The 23,079-nt window shown below is 38.3% G+C and overlaps 1 protein-coding gene across 1 annotated transcript in view; it reads right to left on the reverse strand.

Moving 5' to 3' along the window:
• Window positions 1-23,079, reverse strand: part of LOC128259671 (uncharacterized) — a 131,902-nt gene that overhangs the window by 79,752 nt on the left and 29,071 nt on the right.

Genomic DNA, 23,079 nt, shown 5'->3' on the forward strand with positions numbered 1-23,079 from the left:
CCATGTTGTTTGATTTCTTCGATTGCTGCTTGATTGTTTGCCTTTCATGCTCCATAAGAGCCAACAATAAATAATAAATTATGAAGCACGCTTAGCGCCCTCTGCTCAATACCACCAACAGCAAATAAATATTATTATCGCGATTTTTTGGCTCCCTAAAAAAGCCTTCCTTATTCCTTCTTCGAGTTCAAGACAAATCCAGACAACAGAAGACACGCAATGAAGACAACATCTTGAAAAGGGTCAAAACATCAAGCAGCTCATGATGACGATGGTGGAGAAGTGGAGGGCCTTAACTTAAGGGATTCGGACTTCGAAATGCAAAAGGTTTTCTTCCTCCTTTTGATCTGCGCCAGTTGATAGCAAAAAACAACTACACAAAAGAATCAAATGTCGGATAGGTAGGACGAAGGGAATATCTGCCGCAGTCTTTATAGCTTTATATACTAAACGAAATCAAATGAAACGAGAGATTTGCGGCACGCGAGATTTATGAGCTGAGACTTTGAGTGGCCAAAGGAGATGCGAACAGAAAGAGGCCCACCAAAACCAAAAAGTTCATAAAAATGTTGATTACTAAAAATGATTTCGGGAACTCGATTTGTTGGGCTTAAGGAAAATGATTCCAGCGAACAGAAACCCATAAAACTGTGGGAGTTGTGCACACATAAAATATACAAAATATGAGCAAATTTTTTTTATAATTTAATTAGTGAGCTAATGGTTCTAAGCTCTTAGTTCTCACATTAAATCCAAGGGCCTAAAGCCATTTACTATTGAGTCGGTTTGAACTTTAAATAGTAAAGCTTTTTATCGCGAAATCCTCTAATTTTTTTTTTTACCTTACGGCCATCAAAGTTTTACAGCCATTGCCTTGCATACAAATAACCGTAAACTTCACGCAGCAACTTTGAAAACAAAATGCCATGTAATTAACACCAAAATAACTGATTTTCACTGGAGGATGGTGAAAGGAGGGGCGGTAGAGGCGTGTCACGTCGACTGCTTAACGTAATTAGCAAACTGAACAGTATACGAAGGAGCTAAAGGAGTGCGACCAAGTGCAGCCCTCTCTTTCTCCGTAAATTATTTGCGTCGAATTAAGGCAGCAAACAAGTCTTCGCCGGCGACGGCGACCAAAGATAGAGCACAGTGGCGAATGTTAAAAAAAAACCAAAATAAAGGTATTTACAATTAAAAAACTTCATACAACACATTTGTAAGCTTCCGTTAAATCCATTATCCAAAAACTTTTTTCTAAACCTAAATATAATCATAAAAATGTTATCATATTAAAGACAATAACGTGGATTTTATTTGTCATACTTTAATTGGACTGTGTTGCAACTTATTACTTCCTGCAATAGGATAAATATATAGCTATAAACTGAGTGACGGACGGACATGGCTAGATCGACTCTTTTAGTGATGCTGATCAAAAATATATATACTCTTTATAAAGTGGGAAATATCTTCTTTACTGCGTTGCGTATAATACCCTCTGCAAGGGTATAAAAATAAGTGTCAAATGTTTTATAGATAAATAAAAGCAATTTTTTCTGATAGATTTAAAATATGTTTAAGTAGCTGGAAAAATGTTAGTTCTGTATTAGTTTTATTGTTGCACTACACAATTTTGCATCAGCAACTGACCACTGTATGCTGAGAAGTACAAACAGTTAGAGGAGCCGGTGATTGCTGCCCATTTGTTGTGCTGGGCGGTGAGGCAATGGCAATGTATTGGCTCCTGCAACAATATGGCGCCACTAATTAGAAATTCTCAGCTCACAAAAAACTCGAGAGGAGGCAGCAGGAGCAGCAGACCAAACGAGGCGAAAATATTTTTGTCGGCTATGAAGCGACAAGGCGACAAGACCTCTGACAACGAAACGGGAACGGCAGATCTTTCGACTTTTAAGGAAGTGCCAAAGTGACATTAAATAGTTCTGTTCTGGCTCCGATCGGCTGTTGATGTGACAATTGCACGACGCGGCTGCAAAACTGTGGGGGTTTTGAAGGTATTGGGAGGTTGGTGGAATGAATATAGCTATAAAGCACCATTTACCTTTTTAATGTTTATTTCATTATTATTAGAATGTTTTAACTTTTTTCCTTAGTTTTCGGAAAGAACAACATTAAAATACCGCTAAGAATAAGAAAAAATCACTTTTCAAAACTTAATGGGTATAAATAAACACAATAAAATCCAAAATTATAACAAACAGCAGTAGACAATGCAAAGTTATGATTTACGATATAAGTGTCAAACATAATGTATAAGTTTTATTCGTTGAACAAATATTTATTTTAAAGCAATTTAAACTTATTTGTTCAATTTGTAATTCGTTAAAAGTGAACGCAAATTTATTGTTTATTTGTTATAATTAGTTCTTTAAAAGCCTTCTAAATACTTCATAATTAACTGACCAAAAGCAAGGGGATACACGCCAAATTGATAATTGTTTTCAACTACACCCATCTAGAGCTTAGAAGCATAACCCATTCTTTCCCTCACAGTTTTATGTCCCCAAATCTGCAACCATTTTGAGCAAACTCCCTTAAGTGATCCCACAGAGACAATGACTCTGTTTGGCCCGAAGGCCAAAAAGGTTTCCTTTCGGGTTCTGGTCACATGCTTATGAGCATTTAATTAAATGCAAGAACAAGAAGCCCGTCCGCAGACCAAAAACTGCATACTTAATGCATAGAAGAAGGGGTCTTTCCAAGGAGAAGAGGCAGCTGCATCGCTTTGGGACGCTCGAGAGTCCCAAAAGTTGCTAATTAAAAAGGCAAACGGCAGCGGTGCCAGCCAATGCAGCAAATGCAACAGGAAGCAACATCAAGATGCGGCACGAACGAAAATGTTGTTAACCTTTGCAGCAAATGCTGCAACTGCTGCTGCCGGTTGTCTTTTGACAAGCCAAGGAGCAAAACGCTATCACTAGGGACCTAAAAAAGCAACAACCACATTGGCCAGCAGATGCAGCCGCCTAACGATCAATAGAACAAAAAAACAGAAGCGGCAGGAGAATGGGCCAAAAGCAGCAGGCAGCACCACCAGCACCACCAGAACCACCAGAACCACCAGAACCAGCAACAACAACGGCAACAGTTGCAACTACAGTAGCCGCAACAGCAACGACTGTGTTGCAGCAACATTTTCGTGCAGTTGACATTCGTGCCAAGGTGGCCAACAGCAACAACAACTAGGCTCCCAGATCGAAGGCCTAAATACCCTTTTTGAAACAAATCCTGATATTTACAAACTAGTAAGCTAAACAGACTGCTGGATTGTACATCAAAAATGTATAATCAACTCACTAACTTAAAGACAGAATTCTTATTCTTATGCAAATCCAACAAGCAAAAATAGTACAAAATTATATTTTATCTTTTTTCAAAACAGCGAAAAGCGTAAACCCAGATAACTGAACATTTTTGGATAATTTCGTACAAACTTTAATGTTCAATGCCAAATATTAGTCACCTTTACATTTTTTCTAAATTGGTGATACCCACTAAAAAGATACCGCAACGGCCAAACTCCTGAAACTCCTGCAGAAGTCGGCAAACTGTTGCAAGTTCTTAGAACGCGCCACATGCTGCGCAGACACGTCCGTCGTCGTCATCGCGTCCCTTCAGCGACTATTGAACTTGAATTTTAAGTGCCTCTCCCCGACTTCTCATCTCATCTCATCCCTGCTTCCAACTTCACTTGGCCAAGATGCCAGATATTGATAGAGCATATATATGGGATGAAGAGTGAGAACATTATTTTGAGGAATTCTCCCTAAATGAGTCATTTTTGCAACTGCAAGGAATCCCTTAAGGTAAAAGTTCAAAAAAAATTCAAGCTACATTTATATACAGTGGGCCAAATAATTAAGAGTTCCCTTTGCAGTGAAATTTCATATAAAATATACGTAAAATTTGTATGCCACTGTACATAGGAGCTGGCCATACAATCAAGTTGTAAGGAATTTGTCAATACATTGTTTACGTTGTCCCAAACTAAATTTTAAACTGTATGTTAAATTCTAAAGTATGGTACTCGCTACTAATAACACTTATTAAATATGCTTACCAAAACACGAGATAAACATACTCTAAAAAAAAAGTCCAACTGCTTCAGATAACCAAAACTTTAATCTCAGGAGAAAAGTGTCGAACTGCTTTAAAAAATATTAAGTCACATATGACGAACACTTTCTTGCAATATCTTTGACAGCTAGTGAGATTAAAATCATTTCATTTATTTTTATAGTAATTAATAGCTCTAAGAATTTTTAAATTAATTAACTTTTGTCAAGCAGTTTTGTTCACCTTGTTTTTTTATTAACATTCACCCATTTATTTTGTAAAATTCCTTCCCCAGCAAAACTTTCCGACTAAAAATTCACCAAAACAAGAAAGGAAGCAAATTTCGGCATGTCGAAGTATATATACCCTTGCAGCTATTGCAAAAATTAATTTATCTTTAAAAATTTTAAATGTCGATTTATATACGTATATTTTAAAAACATTGAAGCTATAATGATTTTTAGCTAAATTATTGGATCGTTCCTATGGCAGCTAATGATATCGTTCACCGATTTGAATAAAATTAAAAGCGTTATTGTGAATTATCAAACCATAACTATGTCCAAAGGAACTAAAATAAAAAGTTAAAAATTAGAGAAGTTACAATCTATTTTTAATGTTTTTTATTTTTTTTAAATTATTTTTATTGTTTTTATGAGAGCTATATGATAAAGTCGTACGATTTTAATCAAACTTAAACCTCAATTCAGAAACAATATACAATTACTACATCTCGAAGAACTATAAAAAAAATATATAAAACCAGCAAAGTTATAACATTTTTTTTTTATTTTTTTCCCGGTTGTTCCTATGGGAGATATATGTTATAGCCGCCCGATCCGGGAAAGTTTCGTGCAGATAGTTTTAAAACTGAGAGAATAGTTTGCGTTGAAACGCGCGAACGACGGACGGACGGACAGAAGGACATGGACAGGTCGACTCTCCTAGTGATGCTGATCAAGAAGATATATACTTTATAGAATCGGAATTATCTCCTTCACTGCGATGCATACTTCTGACTTAAATTATAATAACCTCTGCAAGGGTATAAGCAGAGGCTCACACAACAATTTCTCGCTGAACAACAATAATAAATTTTAACTTCCAAACTAAAATAAACTTCAAAAAATTCAGCTTGCAGCATGGAGAAGGGAAATTGGATTTGCACGCGCAGAATTTTCCAATAAACGATAAAATTAAATTTGAGTATAAAAGTTTATGCTATCCTCCGAAAAAAAAGACATACTGAAATAGTGGTAGGAAATAAAAGGAGCAGAAAAGGGCTGCAATCGACTCAGACAATTGCAGCGGAAAATTGCATATGCTGATGCCGGCTAACTGAATGACAGAAGTTGGAAAGGGGGCTATTTCTATGCTAAATGCGCAGAAACAGGGCCAAAGGGTCTGGTCCATCGTGGGGCTGGAAAAATGGCCAGCAAATAGGAGGAAGTGCAGCAGTCAAACGAAAAAAACTAGAGCAGAAAAATTCAAAAGAAAAGAAATGGGAAAATTTCCTCGACTCAAGTGTGCCAAAGGACACTGCTATTGAGAACTCAACGGGGAGTGGGTAACGTCAAAGACAAAACGTCACCGAAGGGGATTTTAATTTTATTTATGCTTCCTGGCAACTTGAATTTTGTATATATGTGTTCTTTTATTTCTTTTGTTAGAAGCAAAGAAAGTTATGAATAAAACCTAACACGGAGCTTAGCGCGCTTAAATTTAAAAATCTCGCAAAATGTCTAGTCGCTAAATAAATACAAATTTATTTTACATGTTTTACAATAAATACTTTTTCATGTTCCAATAAAAATGTAAGCCGCTTCAGCGAATTAAATAAAATTAGTACTTAAGCACAAAGTGCTCAGAGTTCAAACTTTCTCTTACATGCCTTTAGTTTAAAATAAATATATGTTATTATACCCTTGAAGAGGGAACTTCAATCAGAAGATTGCAACGCAGTGAAGGAGACATCTTCGACCTTATAAAGTATATATATTCTTGATCAGCATAACTAGGAGAGTCGATGTTGCCATGTCCGTCTGTTCGTCCGTTAAAAGCTATCTGCATGAAACCTTCCCAAAACTTGTCTTTCTATTGCAGGTATGTATATAAGCAACATAACCGGACGACTATAGCATATAGCTCCACAATCGGAAAAATAAATAAAATAAAATTTTAATGTGTGTCAAGAATATTTTATTTTTTCAATAGCTGCAAGGGTTTATGAACTTCGGCTTGCCGAAGTTTTCTTCTTTTCTTGTTTTTCGATAAAATACTTATTATCTTTGAATGTTTTTTATAACTACAATTGAAAGCTGATCCGGTAACCATCTCCTCTTGTCTACAAAAGCCACTTTACATTTTTTTGTTCCCTTAAAAGGCAAATATTTGGCCCTCAGAAAAGGGAGAGAAAATTCCATTTCTATTGGCAGAGCTGGAGAAGAAGCAATAATGGTCCACTCCAAGTAGTTCAACATGAAGTTCCACATTTTCCCTAGTTTTTCTATCTCTTCGTCTCCTCTTTTTTAATTTTTTTTTCTGCTGGAGCCGCCCACCTAAGTAGTAACAACTATTTTCCGCCTTCTGGTTCCTTTGCAAAGCCCTTTGGTATCCTTTTTGCTGTATTTAAAGCAAATTAAACAAAATTGCGCGCAATAAAACTTAATGGTTAATTAAATGGAATGGGAGGGGCTGGGTCCCCAGAACATCCTCTCCAAGGCAGGATAAAAAGCAGAAAGTGCGGAAAATTGCAACAGTGGCCAGAGCAGCTGCTTGCAATTTCAATGAAGACCCTTTTGCATAATTTACAAGTAGCAAAAGTTGAGATAGAAACTTTTTTTGCTGCTGCTTGTGTTTTACAATAAGTGCCATTTGCTTTAATGAAATTATCCGACTATGTCTTCATGTGTGGGAAATAAAATGCATATAAATGCATGTCAATGCTGTGTCTCTTCTGCGATGATTGGCCTAATCAAGTTTGTTTTGGCTTACAAACATTTTGTAAACTGGGAGATTTTAATTATCTTGCAAATTTTTTGAGAAATTCGTTCAATTAAATTAATGTTAAGTATATTTACCATGAAGTGTAATGTTGTGGTTTTGTTGGCATTTTACATATTTTTTGTTGCTTACCTAGAAAATAAAAAAATAGACACATTAACTTGGTTCATTTATGCAGTAGATAAATAATAATAAATAATAATACAATAAAATGTTCACATAGATCTTTAAAATTGCTTTTTTTAAGAGCAATTTCAATTTGTAAGCCTTTTTTATTTTCTTTTTGCTTTCTGATATATCCCTTTAAACTTTTTTTATTCAATAATTGATTTTCTTGTCATCCGATGTCAGAGATTCGTGTTTGTCTAAAATTTGTCTTTTAGTCCTTTTAACCCGGATTAATTTGCGTATTCTGCTCTTTCCTTAGTGCATTCTTTCAGGGGGATCTTTTTGTCATTCCGTGGACTTAAGTCCTTCTGCCCTCTTAGCCTTTCTCCTCACTCATTATGTCCGAATCCCACTTTGTCTACTTAACATTCTTAAGCAAAACCTGAGCATAGTTCTTGATCCATTCACTGCCTTTTCATTTTACTTTTGTATAATTTTAATTAGCCCGATGTTGGTTATCTTTCGAGCTGCCTGCCTTACGCTCGATTTCTCGGAGGAGCCCCTGCCCCCCACTTTCCGCTTGCAGCTCCCAGCTTCCCGCTCCGTTCTCCTATCTGTTTGGGATGTCTTGGCAGTTGGGCTCAGATAAGCGCGTTAAATTTCCAAATGGACAGCCAAGTGTCGGCCCCGAGAGCTCTGTAATCTGCATAAAAAAAAAACCAAAAAACAAGAAAATAAAAGTGCAGCAGAAAGGAAGAGAAACTGAAGAAACCTCATGGGTAATTAGTGCATTTTAAACGTCTTTCGGTATTTGGCCCCGGCCACAGGCAGCCGCAGAATTGTGGTGCAAATTTTCCAGGCTATTTTAAGAGTTATGGGCATAGATAAATGGATTAGTCCGGGCCGAGAGATCGGTCTTAGGAGGGAGTTGCCCAGCGCAACAATCTTGCAGAAAGGCAGGAAGGCAGGAAGGGACCCGGAGTTGTAAAGCGCAAAACGTGGTTCAAGTCGGACAGATCTGACTGGTAAACGCAGTCAAACGTGCGATAAATTCAGAGACCAAAGACCAGAAATAAAAGGAACAAATGTTAATTGGTTTGTGTCAATCTTGGGCTCGCTCCGCTGCCTTCTCTTCGCAGCTCCTCGTTTGGTTCTGTGCTGTTCTGTTCTTCCGCCCTGGAGAAATTCATTTTGAACTCCCGGACAGATGAAGTTGTTTAGCTGCTGCTGCTGCTGCCTGGCGGTTTTCCTACTGCTGCTAAGATTTTTGCAATTTTCATTTCAATTTCTGTGGCGTGGCTGCGGCGAGCCGCTGAAAGCGAAATGATGTTCGTACCGTGGTCTATTAGAGACCGAATCCGATTCCCCGTTTCCATTTCCATCTTCATCTCCATCTCTAACTCCATCTCCAACTCCAACTCCATTCCCGATCCCAGGTACAGATGCATTACTATATCGTGGGTTCTGATTAGTTTGTTAGCCTTGTCCATGAGCTGACGGAAGTGCGCGTGGCGTTTTGAGTGGCAATTTCCTGAGAGGAAAGTGTCCGGCGTGAGTCACTTAGAGCCCATCTCTGTCTGGCCTTGACATCGCCTCTGGGGCCATGAAAATGCGGGAAATGTGGCGGAGAGAGTCTTATTCGATTGGTAAAAGCAGGAAATTAGTTTACTACGCATAATCACATCGATATTCGTAGGGAACATTAATGGTAGAAAAATAGCAAAATATTATTTCACCAAAATATTTTAAAGGTGTCCCCTTACTAGTATAATCGTAATTATTCTTTGCTCTTTGGAAAATATTTTTGATCAATTATTATTAGAGCTTACAAAACAAAGTCGTTTTCTATCGCACAATCCACCAAATTTTTCGCAAACGAAGTCAACTTTCTAAGCCCGCTGCTGGCGAACATCTTACACCATAAATTAACCGAAAAAAGAACGTTACAAATAATTTGTCATGCAGCCAAGAAACACTTCCCGCTGCCGGCATCCAAAAGACGCCAAGACACGAACTGTCTCCTGCCTCTACCTGCATTTGAAAAATGATCAAAAAGCGAGAATGCCGAAAACGAAACTGAGCCCCAGCCCAAAGCCCCCAGCCAAGTCAAATAGGCAATGGCAAAGAGGATGGCGATGGGGCAGGAGGGGGCTTGGCATGGCCATTTTCGGGTCGCAAATCCCTTCAACTTTTGTTTGATGTCCCTTAACTGTGTCCCCAGTCCAATCCCATCGGATCAGAGGATGCGGGCCTTCAAGTGGCAGAGCGGCAGGGTGGCAGAGTGGCAGAGCGGTCTCCTTGAACCGCTCGCCTCAACTTGTTCCGAATGTCCGAAACTGTCCAAAATGTCTGTTCAAACTGTCCGGGCGCAACTTTTATGGCCAGGCGATGGCAGCGGCAGAGTTGATTGCACTCCTTGCTAAAAACCAAAGCGAGTGCAAACAAGAAGGAAAAGTGCAGTCGAGGAGCTCGAGAATGAGATACCTGGTACTCAAAGGACACGCTGCTTTTGAAAATTTTGACCTTCTTTAGGGTCTTGCTCGACAATTCAGACTTCAACAATGTTTCTAAAGACTTTAGAAGAGGGTTCTGTATCCTAATCTTGACCTTTTAGGACCCTAGATAAAATCAAGATTTGTTTAATCGCATATTTCAAGGATCTAAGATTTTAAGAATGTTTTATTTAGTCAGTTACATAAACCAAGACCAGTTCAATATACCCTTTTATGTTCTCAGCCACGACAGGGTATAATGAAAATTCTTCGAGATCCCTGACTCGAGTTGACACAAAGTTCTGCTGATGCAGATGATGATGGCGATGGCTCTGAGCCGGGGACATGAGTAATTAACACCCACGTGATACTAGAAAGTGGAATCGGGAATCGGGAGCCGGGGCTACTGGCAACCACTTGACACTAAGCCAAGTCCGCGGCACAAGTGGATGTGGGAGGTGTGAAAAGGCCTTCCGAGTGCCTCTGCCTCGCAGCCATTAACATGCTACATTGTTGCCTCCAAGGGGAGTTATTTGATCAACCCTAGGGATGGCAGACGAAAAGTTTTTTAAATAGTAAGTCTAGGTAAAATGTTCCTTTGTATTTCAAGCCGACATAATAGAAGAAAGTAAATATTATTGGAAAAGGATTTCTATATCAACTTTATATTGATGATTCATTTCAGCCAACATTGTTAAATAAATGTAGTCTGGAAATAAATATATTATACAAATTACCTATAATTTTGTAAAATCTCAACTGACATATTTCAAACAAGAGCTGACTTAAGGTAAGCTTCTGAATCATAGATGGTCCTGTGACAAATGTTTATTGAGCGCCACCTCTTTGTTGGATTAGGGCGCTTGTAAATTTTGAATTTAAACTAAACTAAAGAAGAAAAAAAAATTCATTGAAAATTATATGTAGCAGGAATGGTGTTCGATAGTTTTCGGATTTTTCGGTGGCACGTTTCCATCGCCAACTGGGCCATCAAGTGCCACTGGAACCGAATCGCAGGGCACCGCATCGAGACCGAAAGGAGCTCCTCACTGCCCGTCAAGTGTGTGGTCTTCGGTCTTTGGTTTTGGTCTTGGTCTTGGGCTTGGGTCTCGGCCCTCGGTTCTGGAGTCGGGAGTCGGGAGTCTGGGATCTGGGATGCACTGCAGTGCGACAGTCGCTGATACGCACACTTCACATTGAATTTCCATTTGCTGCCGGCCGGCCGACCAAAGTGGCCAGGCTACGGCTACTTGGAGCTGGATCCGCAGAACGGCTCTGGCTGCGTTGATTTCCATCGATTTTCTAGACACTTTGATTGTTTTATTGTTGCATTAAGTGCTCGAGGGCCCTGTCCGGCATTCGTCCATGGGCGACCAACCACAAAAATGCAATTGACACTTTGGTGTGAAGTGCTTAGCCCGGCTCGTTGCTCGCTGCTTGTTGCTTGTAGCCCGTTTGCCGGTTGCCGGTTGCTGGGTTCTGGTTGCTGCGGGCCCTCCGCCTGATTTCTGTTTAATAGATACATTTGCATCCCAGAGATGCGTCTTGCTCTGGGCCATTATGATGGGGCTCTGTTCGGCATTTTTCTAGCTGGCTGCCTGCCTCCGCCTGAGTGGAAAATTGTTTTTGGTTAATTCCTAAGTTCTACAAAGGGGGTCTAGAAGGGGGCTGGTTACGAGATGTCTGGCAAGACTGCGGTGGGGCCGCCAGTTGGTATGCAGTGGGTAATGATACTTGGCTGGGTTGCTGCTCACCAAAGGCCTCAATCGATTAGCGGCCGGCAGGATTGAATTTTTGTGGAGGCTATGGAGTGTCTGTTTTGATGGTGAAAAGCGCTTATGTTTAAGGGGATCTAAAATAACTGTCTTATTAGGTGTTGTAAGTACTTTAGACTGCAGTTAACTATAGCTGGAATTTTAATGAAACTTTTATTTGTCTTCACCGATAGGTTTGACCAAAACACACATATACCAAATACAGGTTAGTTAGACCATGTCTAAAAATGACATGACAGACTTTCGCGATTTAAAACAAATTTGAGCAGCGAAGGCATAACTAAAATCTACATGTCAAATCTCGAACTCTTAAAAGTTCCGAGATATCGATGTCAATAAGGACAGATGGACGAAAAGACTGACATGGCTAGATCTACTCGGCTATTGATTCTGATAAAGAACATATATACATTACAGGGTAAGAAATGCTTCTTTCCACATGGTACATATACAATACTTCTCAACGAATGCAATATGCCCTTTAAGTCTACGAGTATAATGATGATGTATAACAATGAAGTCTTTCCAAATGTTAGTTACCTTTGGCCAAACAATTATTCGATCAAAGCAAGTGTGGAACTTATCGACCTTTTTAAAGCTAAAGTTTTTAAAGAAAAGAAACTACAGCAGAAGCTATGTTCTATCAAAGAATCGATAAGGAATACGCTGCACAAAAATCATACAATTTAACAAAGAAAAGCATATTTTGTTGTCAAAAATTGATTCGCAAAATGTGTTCTCTTATAATTGTTTTAAGTATTTCATTTATCTGAGTTTTAATGCAATGACTTCTGGACTTCGATTAAACTTCACAAAGGTGATAAAGTGCGCTCCCCGTAAATTATCAGGTTTTACCTTTTCAATATGCGAACTTTCAGGCCGGTGTCCCTTAAAGGCCCTCGCCGAGAAGTCCTCTTACCCTGCTTAACCCACTTAACCCTAGCAACCGCCGTTGGAGAGGGCGCAATTCAGAGTCCGCAGATGGGACAGGGCACTCATGCACAGCGCTGTCCATGACAACAGCAGCGATGACAATTCCGGGCTGAAGGGGGGTTAAATCGGATGGCGGTGGCAGTGGTGACCACTGTGCACCAACCCAGTCAACTCGCGCCATCGTCTGACTTCTGCTGCACATATCTGTGCCGTTGTATAAACACTCTCCCGGCTATAACTGTCAATGTCAATAGGTTTCCACTGCACCATGCCACCGTACACCATACACACCACCCCCTGCCACAACCCCCTTTTCATGGTGTCCTGGAGACTGCCAACGCAGGATGTGACAACAACAACAGCAACACAAACAATTACAACAGCAACAGCAGCGAGCAAATATCGTTTGCAATCGAAACCGTCGAAGCCAAATTCCTTTCGGCATTCACACTTAAACAAACTAAAGCACCCTGAAATTTTAATTTGGTTAAGCCAAACTTTGATTAATACAAAATCATAAAAACCAAGGAACTTAGTTATCTTTATGTAAAGTTGAAACTTGGCATTAAATAAAGATAAATATTATAAATATTGAACATTGGATAGCATCCTCAGGTCGTCAACTTTTTATTCACACAACGCCTAAAAGCCAAATCAAATTAATTAAATTTAAAATAACAACATTTACATAATAAATGTAAACTTTAATGTTACCTGTATTAATATACAACTCAATTGTCAACTGTAATATGCCATAAGGCTAATAAGTGAAGTTAAGTGTTATATTATACTATATTTTACTAAATTGCATTTTGTATTTTTGACTAGTGCATTAATTTATAAGTAAGTCTTTGTAGCACCAAAATAGGTTAATAGGTTTTCGGAGGTACCACAGTCAAAATCTCTCAACTAGTCGACCTTGTTTCCGGAGGTCCAAAATACATGGCGATTTATAGCTATTTGGCTTCAACAAAAAAGATTTAACGTTTTTAAGAGATAAGAAAAATTGGCTTAAATTTAACTGAGGAAAAACAGAATGCACCAAATGAAAGTCATCTTAAAAATAAATTTTAATTATTTTTTTTAAGCCTATCTATTAGTAGTTTATTTTTTCGAGTGTAATCTCAGTTATGACCGAGTCAGCGGGAAGGGAGTTTGAACTCCAGATTCGTGGCATATGCCTCGCTGTCCTTTTGGACTCTGCGGCTTAAAGCGATTTTGCGTTTTTCAGTTTGGACAACACACCCGAAAAGGCCCAGAAAGACCTGGCTCTGATTTCTTCTGGCCCGTGGCACATGCGATGGATAATTGCCGCAAGATTTGCCCGCCGAGTCATGAATAATTTCGCCCGCGAATTATTTTTAATATTAACGCCCAGGCTGTGGCTGCAGGAATTGGGTGCAGGACTCAGGACGACCGACCACAAACCGAATTTCGGTTTTTTTTCCGAGTATTTGCGGTGGAGAATATCATATGAGAGTCGCGCATAATTGGGTGAGAAGGCGAGGGCACTGATTTTGTACTGTTTTGCGGTTTCTGGGTGAGGCAGTTGGTGCCGACCTGGGTCCTGTAGTGTTGGAAAAAATGTATGCAACACTATACGACTATAAGATACCCGTTACTCAGCCAACAAACTTCAAACTAAGTATTCCTCCTAGAAAACAATCGAAGGTTAGGTGGCGCCATATGTCGAACTGCATAAGGCAGAGGACTTCAAAACCCCATAACATCTAAAATATTGGATCGATTTTAAAAATTTTTGGGCGTTAGAGTGGGCCTGAATCCGTTTTGAAATAAACTTGTTCTGCGAAGGAAAACAAGAATCTGCCTGACAAATCCCAAGTCTCTAGCTTTTGTAGATTCAGAGGTCTCGACGTTCATACAGACGGACAGACAGACGGACAAGTTATAGGTCGACTCAGCCATTGATCCTGATCAAGAATATGTATACTTTATGTGGTTGAAAACGCTTCCTTCTTCCTGTTACATACTGTTACATGCGAATACAATATACCAATATACCATAGCCAATCTGTTCAAAACGAGTTAAATTACTTTTAGAAATAAATAATAGAAAAATGTACTAAAAAGCTTGTTTAAAAAAATCTTTGGGAACAACCCTTTTTTTCATTTCTTTCTTTGAGAAATCAATCCGGCCTATTATATTTCTTGTCTTTCTATCCTGTTGGGTTTTTTTAAACATCCATTAGAATGGCAACTTGTTACGGCATTGCTCACCTCATTAACACCTTTTCAGAGCTGAGATTTTTATTGCAACTTGTACCTGAGTCTCGCCTACTTCTCACAACTTAAATTAACAAAATTTAACGCATCGCAAACTTTTAGCCGCTCTTTTTTACAGCCTACTCCTTTTTATTTTATTTTTGCCCGTCATCGTCGTGGGGGTAAATAGTAGGAGTTGCGGAAAGCTGGCCAAGCAAAAAAGCGCAAACCAAGCTGAAAATTGCTTAATCCTGCTGACAAGACGGACTAGCACTAAAAAAGGGAATTAAATGGCCATAGGAATGGGCCGGATGAGGTAGAGGATTCCCCAAGTCCAGTCGTTTTCTATAAATGTTTGAGAAAAGCCGCCGAAACAGAACAGAATGCACTAAGAGAAATGTAGTAAACCTGCAATATATGAAAGCTAGTTTTTAACCGATCGAAATGTAAAATCTCAAGTTAAAAAAACAATAAATAGAACATTCTAGATTCTCCACACTTAAATAATAAAAAGTCACATATATATTCTGGCCCTAAACAAATTTTGTTAACTTTTAGTTTATGCTGATATAACGAAGTAGTTATTGACATTGTTATTGAAAATGTCAAATAACTGCTTGTATTTTGTTTTAATCATCGCCTTAAGTCCTTTTACCACGTCTCTCGGAAAAGAAATAATTCATTATGGTTAGACTGCAGGGAGGATAGCAAGAAACTCTGTATTATTGGGATATAGATGCAAGCTATGGCCAAGTCAAAATGAAAGAGCACTTTTTAATACTGCAAATTCGAAGACCCGTATCAAACCCAAAGCCTGCGATAACTAAAGACTTGGATGTTTGCATTCAACGAGAACTGAACTTTACAAGTGCATTGATTTATACATGATTATTTCAAAATATTCTGCGTTTGGTCACCCGAAATTGGTTGTCAAGTATTAATAAGTGGAAATAATCCAAATACATATTGCCTTCAGTGCAGACATGGTATTGGAGATGGCTTAAAGCCGTGCACTTGCAAGCAAACGGATACAAAAACGAAATCGGGATTTCTACTGAAAAACTTTGGCTATCGTATTTGTTGTCCATCTAACTTAATTAAGCTACTCTTGTATTTTTAGAACTAATGGATACTTCAAAACTTGCTATTGATTGATATCTTAAGGCATAAGTTTCTTACATGTCTCAAAGAAAATTTGGGTCACTTAACTATCGATATTAAAATACATTTTTAAAGCAAATTTCGATCACTCAAATTAATTCCTGTAACTGTGACTAGAGTTATAAACATTATACTTGTGTTATAATAAATAAGAACAAAAATTATAAAAAATACAGATTGTTTACTGCATATTGCGTGTTGAGCTTAAGTCTTACAAAAAAGTTTTACCTTGTACATATATTCAGCGTTCTTCCTTGTTTACTTCTGTATATTATCGGTAAAAAACCAATTTTCTGTATTTTTTAAAAGCAGACGTGTGCAAGAGGGAAGATTTTTGCTGACAGAAGGCGTTTCTGCGCATAATTATGCAAGCGGGGAACGGGAGAAAGACGTAGGGTCTTACTTTCGGGGTAATAAAGCAATGAATCACCAGCTCGCAGACAACTGGACCTTCAGTGGGTTCCGCTCCCCTACTCCCCAGCTATACCATTTGGTTCAGGGCCCATCCTGGCACTTGAGTTCGGAGAGGAGAAATGTTGACGCATCGTAACATTGGTTATTTGTGGCCTTGAGCAACAAATGCGGTAATTGAGTTTCGTGTTTTATGATTATAGTTTGCTAGCTTTATTAGCTGGTCGCAAAATCGCAAAAGGGGTTCGCTTTCAATAGAAATATTTTCGCCTTGGAAACTGCGCTTCAAGGTTCGCACTGATCGTATAATTAGAATGATGAGGCGATGGCCTTTAAAGTCCTTTAGCTCTTCACTGTGTAATTGAATAGTTTTTGGACCTGCAAATGCTGCCCGTTAATCACTCGGTTATACAGGGCTCCGAAAGGGTTTATTGTCTTTATTTTTACGGCTGGGTTACGGCCAAGTGGTTTTAGTGTCCTTAAGCTAAACTTTTTATTGAATGCTGAGCTTTAACTGGTGCAACAACATCGAGGGCTAATGAAAAGGTAGCTTAAGGTAAATTGCAATTCAGCCTTTCTTAAAATAAAAATTAGTAACTTGAAATGTGTGGTTTACTCTTAATAATTAAAAACTAAAAGGAAAGGGAACTTAAACGCAATAGTGTGCCTAACGAGCTATAAAAAACTCTTAAAGAACACTTAATTTGATCTTAGTTCATAAACAAAAATGTGAATTCATCTTTTTCCAGCGTAAATCGCTCAAGTTGCACTTTAAGTAAATCAGACAAACAGTCCATGACCAACACTCGCGCTTAAGGAAAAAGGTAATTATTAGCATTTCGCACCATGACCAATTCTCCTGTTTGCGGAGACATCATGACTTCATTGCCATTGTTTTATCGGCCTGCGAAATCGGTTCGGCTGGAAAAATCACATGACCGCGACCACATCATAAATGTCATGCTGGCGAGAATTATGACACACACGGGGAATAGGATAGGAGAACCTCCGGTGGAGGAGCCAAGGGGGAGAAGTCCGCCTTTGGGCTTCCCTGCGCCTTATGAAGTCGTAGAGCAGCTAGCCAGAGGGATCGGGGTCGCCTCATATCTGAACTCGAGATTTCGTGGTCCGTGACCATTTGGAAATGTGATAATTGCAGGCAGCCCAGGCTGCACAGCAAGCTGTCAGGCTTTCGAGTTGCACTCAAAGAAATTCTGGGGATTGATTAATATTTATACATTTTTCTTATACAAAATATAACTTATTGCTTTTATGCACTTAAACAAGTTATCAAGTCAGTTTTATTAGGTGGATATAAATAAACCCAGTTCTTTAGGATATATCATATAAAGCAGTGTTGATAAAACAATCGATTACACTATCGATACTATCGATGGTCGAAGAATTTAGCAAATGGTTTCAGTTCGATACTATCGCTCTAGAAAAATAATTTCTTATTAAGGTATATTTCCTGGAACTTGCTGGAATTTTAAACTTTTACGTCCCACTGCATTTCCAAAGAGTTACTAAAAAACGTAGTGAGACAGTTGTCCTGCAGACCATGGCGAATATGAATTCGTTATAATTTGCTTTGGTAATCACCATCAAATATACTAAATTAATCCATAGCTAAAACTATCGAAAGTGCATTGGTTCAAGGCAAAACTTTTTTAGTTGAAATCAAGATACAGCAGCTATACTTGAATAATTCAAAACAATGAAATAATAAGATTATTTTTGTAATTTCAATGTTCAAAACAGATTTACGTTTAAATAGTTTCAGGTTCCAGTAACCAGAAAGTCCAGAAACAATACGAAGGGGCATTTGTTTTTCCGAGAAATTGGGTGCATTTCGTTTTTCGAGTGCGCCAGAAAGGAGCTGTAATGAGGTTTGAGGTGGGCTGGGGATCGTTGGGTTCTCTATATGTACTTTTCAGCTTGCAGCTTTCTGACACAAAAGTGCAGCTGGGCTTGGCTCCTGCGAGTTCTCTTTTCGGGCTCCACCTCCAACGACTTCTTGCGCCCCTTATCTCCGGCAGCTACTGTTGCACATTTCGCATTTAATGTGACAATGTCACTTTGTTTGTGCCCCGGCTATCTGACTGTTAATTTCCGAGACTCCGGCAAGTTCACACTCTTAATTGGATTTGAAAGTGCAGCAGGCGCAGTTGACACCTTCTTCTCTTTCTCCCGGCACCTCCTTTCCCTTCTTTCCCTCCTTTTCCCCGTGACAACTGATTAGGCCCGACTCCTGCGAATGGGGTTAACGCTAACCCCATAAGGCGTCCAAAAGTCAGACACTTTTCGGTGGATCCGTTAATGAGCTTAGCCGCGCTAAATGATAATGCTTGGGAACGGAGATCGGAAGATGCGGAGAACTACTAACGGTGGCATAGACAAAAGCGTTATGGGTCTTTTAACTGATAGAATCTAAGCTGCAACTATCACAACATACAAAAAGTACAGTCGTGAGGTGCAAGGCAAAATTCAAAAATAGCTTGAGAACTATTTTTAAAGAGATCTTATCCAATTGGTTACAAATTTAAATTTTTTTGTTAACGTATTACGGTTTTAAAAATGTTAGTCGGCAAAAGATTTGAGATGCTAGGCAAGCCCCTGATATTTGCATTTACTATTATGCAAATTTGTATTTGCATATCACGTTTAATTTAAAATTGAGCATTCATAAATGTTATTTTTCCTGGAAAATCGACGATGCTTTTTATTTGATTAACAATTCATCCTCACGTCGTTCATCTAAAATTGCAGTATAAAAGCCTGACAACAATTGGCATTAGAAAAATATTTAACAAAACCGCAAAGCATCAAAAAGCTACAACCACAAAATGCACCCAAATATTAAATGAATTCAATGTGGTTGCTGGTAAATGGCGTTTAATTTGGCAGTTGATTGAGAGTCCGCTGCGTTTAAAAGGTGCTCTATAAATATGCAAAAAATAATGATGAGCAGCTGAAAGTCACAAAAGCCCGAGGATGATTGACCGACCGAATGAATGGCATGATTGAGTGAGGCCTGAACTGTAATTCCTCTTACTCTGGAAATGTGAACCCGGTTCCATGCCTGACATTTCTTTTTGGCCACTTACTTTTTCATATTTCATCGTAGACCCGTATATATTTATATGGGAGTGGCAAAAGAAAAGCGAAAAATCGCAAAAGTAATGGGTCAACATTGAGTTGCACTTTTAAGGCACTGAACAAATAAAAGCCAACACAGGAATCTGAACTGAAAATCGAAGTATATATAAGAGTAAACTGAAAACATATCGAAAGAATGAACACAATACGGCAGACTGAACCGATGTTTACATTGGATTCGATTTGGATTCGGATTTGCCCAACTGCAGCCAATACTTTACCAACAAAACAATTGAAAAAGCCGCAAAACCGCACCGCAATAAAATTAGCTACAAAATCTAATCAAAGGACCCCGAGGCGCCAATGACAACAATAGCAACAAATAGGACAGAGTGTAATTACATCAGGAAAACTGCACAGAGCCAACAAATGAAACAACCGATTGAACCGAACTACAGCGAAAATCGAAATTGAAAATTAATTTCAAATTAATTTCAAATTCACAAAAGCGATCAATTTTGCGCAACACTCGTGACACACACACACACAAAATACGAGAATTGGACGGGTCAAATTTGGTTGGTGGTTCAGAAGGGAAAAGGTCGAAACTTCCTGGGTGTTTTACCTGTAAATGTCGAAAATACTGGTTGTTAAATAAACGTACAAGGCAGTCAGTCGCAAACAACTGGTAATTCGTAATTGTAAAACATGGAATATCCCTCAGCTAAGTACACTAGTTTCAAAAAATAAATAAAATTAAACAAACGCTCTATTAAAATTAAGCATTTAAAGAAACTACTGACGGGTTTAAGTCACCTTTCTGTAACCAAATTGACAAAATATGTAAAGTTGGACAATTTTTTTAATGATAAAAATCTTTTTCAAATGCATTGATATTTTAAAAGTATACGTATACAAACAAAGTTAGGAACTGCAAACTTCCTATTAAAACTGCCCAATCAACTGATTCACACATATGGACTACTGCACAACTGCCGTTGGCCAACTCCCTGAACGTTCATAAGTCAAAACCAGTAGATCGGCCAAGTGGGTGAAGGCAGGGGGGTTGCGACCGAAAAGCAATTATGTCGGAGATATGCTGCTGAGGTGCATGTCAGTCAGTCAGTCAGTTAGCCAAATTCAAACTCAGTCCCAGTATCTGACTCAAAATTCAATCCAATTCCCAGCTGCCGAATTCATTGACAACTGTGTGGGATAGTGAGGATATAAAAAGGGGAACCCCTGATTTTGCGGCATTGCGAGGATTGAGGGGAAAACTATTATGTACAATCTCGATAGGAGCCTTGGCCATATGGTCATCATAAACGCAGACAAACCGCTAACTGATTAGATACAAGTCCCACTCAAAGTTTGATTTTATCAATGCAGTTGTCTGGAAATTAACCATTCACGGTAACAACAAATGGTACACACCCACATACTAGTGATGGCGAACAAAATAAAACCATTTCTTTTATGATGACCAGCGAAATTCTAGAAAAAATCAGACTATCTACAAAAACTACAACAAAAACATAAACAAATACCTTGCATATTTTTGTTCAGCTTTAATTGCAAATTTGCCCGGCCACATAAAATAATGACAGGGCCGACTACGAAAAAAGAACAATATTTGTATACTTGGGAAGAGAAATCCGAAACACCGATAATAGCTATGTGAAAAAAAGCTTTTTTGTTGTGTCTTATCAGGCGGCAAATAAAAACAGCACTAAAAGCAATGAAGTTGTGCAGGGGATTGGATTAAATGAAGGGGAGTTTCAAAAACAAAAACTTGATTGGTATACAATGGAATAATATATTTTTTAAGGCGACAACTGGGAAATTCGCAATGATAGAACATCGTTGAAGCTGATCATATGCATGTTTTTATTTGAATTTTCATAAACCAGTAAAAAGTTCTTAATTAGTTATAAAATAAGTATTACCAATTTTTTTTTTTTGACCAAAAAAATAAAATGTATCCAAATTAAAAAAAAGTTATATTATTTATATTTTGTATTGACTAGTATAATCTTGATATTAAGTGAGCTCCTCTCCACTGTTCCCTGGCATATGCAAATGTGATGCGGCTTGTCCAGACAAATTTCATTATTATTTCACACCCCAAACAGAGATCTGAGCCCACAATCCGCCATTCCAGTATCCCATTGACACACAAAAAACGCATTTTGGTATGTAAATATTTTGGCTCGTGCCCGGAGCACAGGAAAACTATGAACAGAAAGGAGATTGGAGGGGAATGTCAGGAACTGGTGCCAATATTTGCCGGTTTTTTGTTTAATTAAAACATTCCCCCAATATTTTATACGGGCTGCATCGGGGTGACCAATCTTTCCATGCCCTTGTACGCTTGGGTTTTTGCCATAAATGAAATGCAAATTTTTCTTTATACAGACAAGGGGCCCAAATCCAATACACATGAAGTATTAAAGCCAGACAATTATGTAGGGGCGAAATGGCCATGGTGTAATAAAACATTTGTTTTATTAAGTTGCAGTGATTTATTTTTGGCTTATGAAGCTACTTGTTTTTTATTGAAAATCAAAACTGTCTGTTGACTTTGTTGACCATCTACTGTTTATTTTTATAAAATCCAGACTGTATAAAATTAATTAGTGGTTTTAAAAAAAAAGTGTGTAAAAAGTGCTTTATCAAGGGCTGTAGGAAACAAAATTTCGAAGATTTTATAAATTAAATAGTACAACCAATTTTGAAAATTCAAATAGCTTGCAAATTAATTATTATACCCAATATAGCAAACTAATTAGAAAGGTGGATAAGCCCCTTCCATCACTATTAACTTTAATCTAATTAAATGCCTTCACGTAACAAATTGAAAGATAAACTCAATTTACATGCAATAATGTCCTCAATAAAAAAAATACCCAAAAACCAACATTGTTACCACACATGGAAGGGTGCCATTAAAAGCCCCCGCACCGAAAATAAAAACCGAAACCAACCAAACAAAACTCGGCCATAAAGTCCATTAGTGGCCGTTTTGCATATGCAATGGGCCAAAGTTGGGCGGCGCGGCGCAGTGGGGGCGTGGCCAGAGGCAAGAGGAAGCTAAAACTGCGGTCAATGTGACAAGTTAGCAGAGGGCCAGAGTTTCCAGGCTGACCAGCCGCTGGTTGAAAAACTCATTTGGTGGCTGATAATTGCGTGCGTCGTCGGTTTTCGGGAGACTTACTGGGAGACTGTCACAAAATCAAATAAGTAAGCAACTAGGAAAGGGCAAGGGCGAAAGGCCGTAAGTCCCTTGCACTGCCTATTGGCAGTTTAAGCACTGCAACTGGCGAAATTACAAGCCATAAAAGCTTTGGGGGCAAAAAGTTTTTTTTTGGAACGAAGCAAGCTATCGACAGAATTTGTTCATCAAATTCTTTCTAAAATGCTATATAAATTTTGGGAGAGATTTGGTCATCGCTAAATAATACTTGCTAGATACCTATTAAACTAGAGATTTATGGAATCGTGAATTTTTAAATTTTCACTGATATTTTGCATTATGACAATTTTTTTTATAAACTATGCCTAATGCTTAAAGAACTAAGAAATTTTTCTAAATAACTGAGAAACTGGTCTTGCAAATTTTATAAATAATAAAATAATTTTTATATAACTTAAATGATATAAAGTCAACTTATGGGTCTTAAAAAACTATTTCAGACTTTTGGGTTTCGAATAATTTAAGTAAGGTAGAAGTTAAAAAAAGAGAAAGCATCTAAGAATGCATATTAAATCCGGAACATGACGTTCATTTTTCCCAT

The sequence above is a fragment of the Drosophila gunungcola genome (genome assembly GCF_025200985.1).
Source record: "Drosophila gunungcola strain Sukarami chromosome 3L unlocalized genomic scaffold, Dgunungcola_SK_2 000009F, whole genome shotgun sequence".
Lineage (NCBI taxonomy): Eukaryota > Metazoa > Arthropoda > Insecta > Diptera > Drosophilidae > Drosophila > Drosophila gunungcola.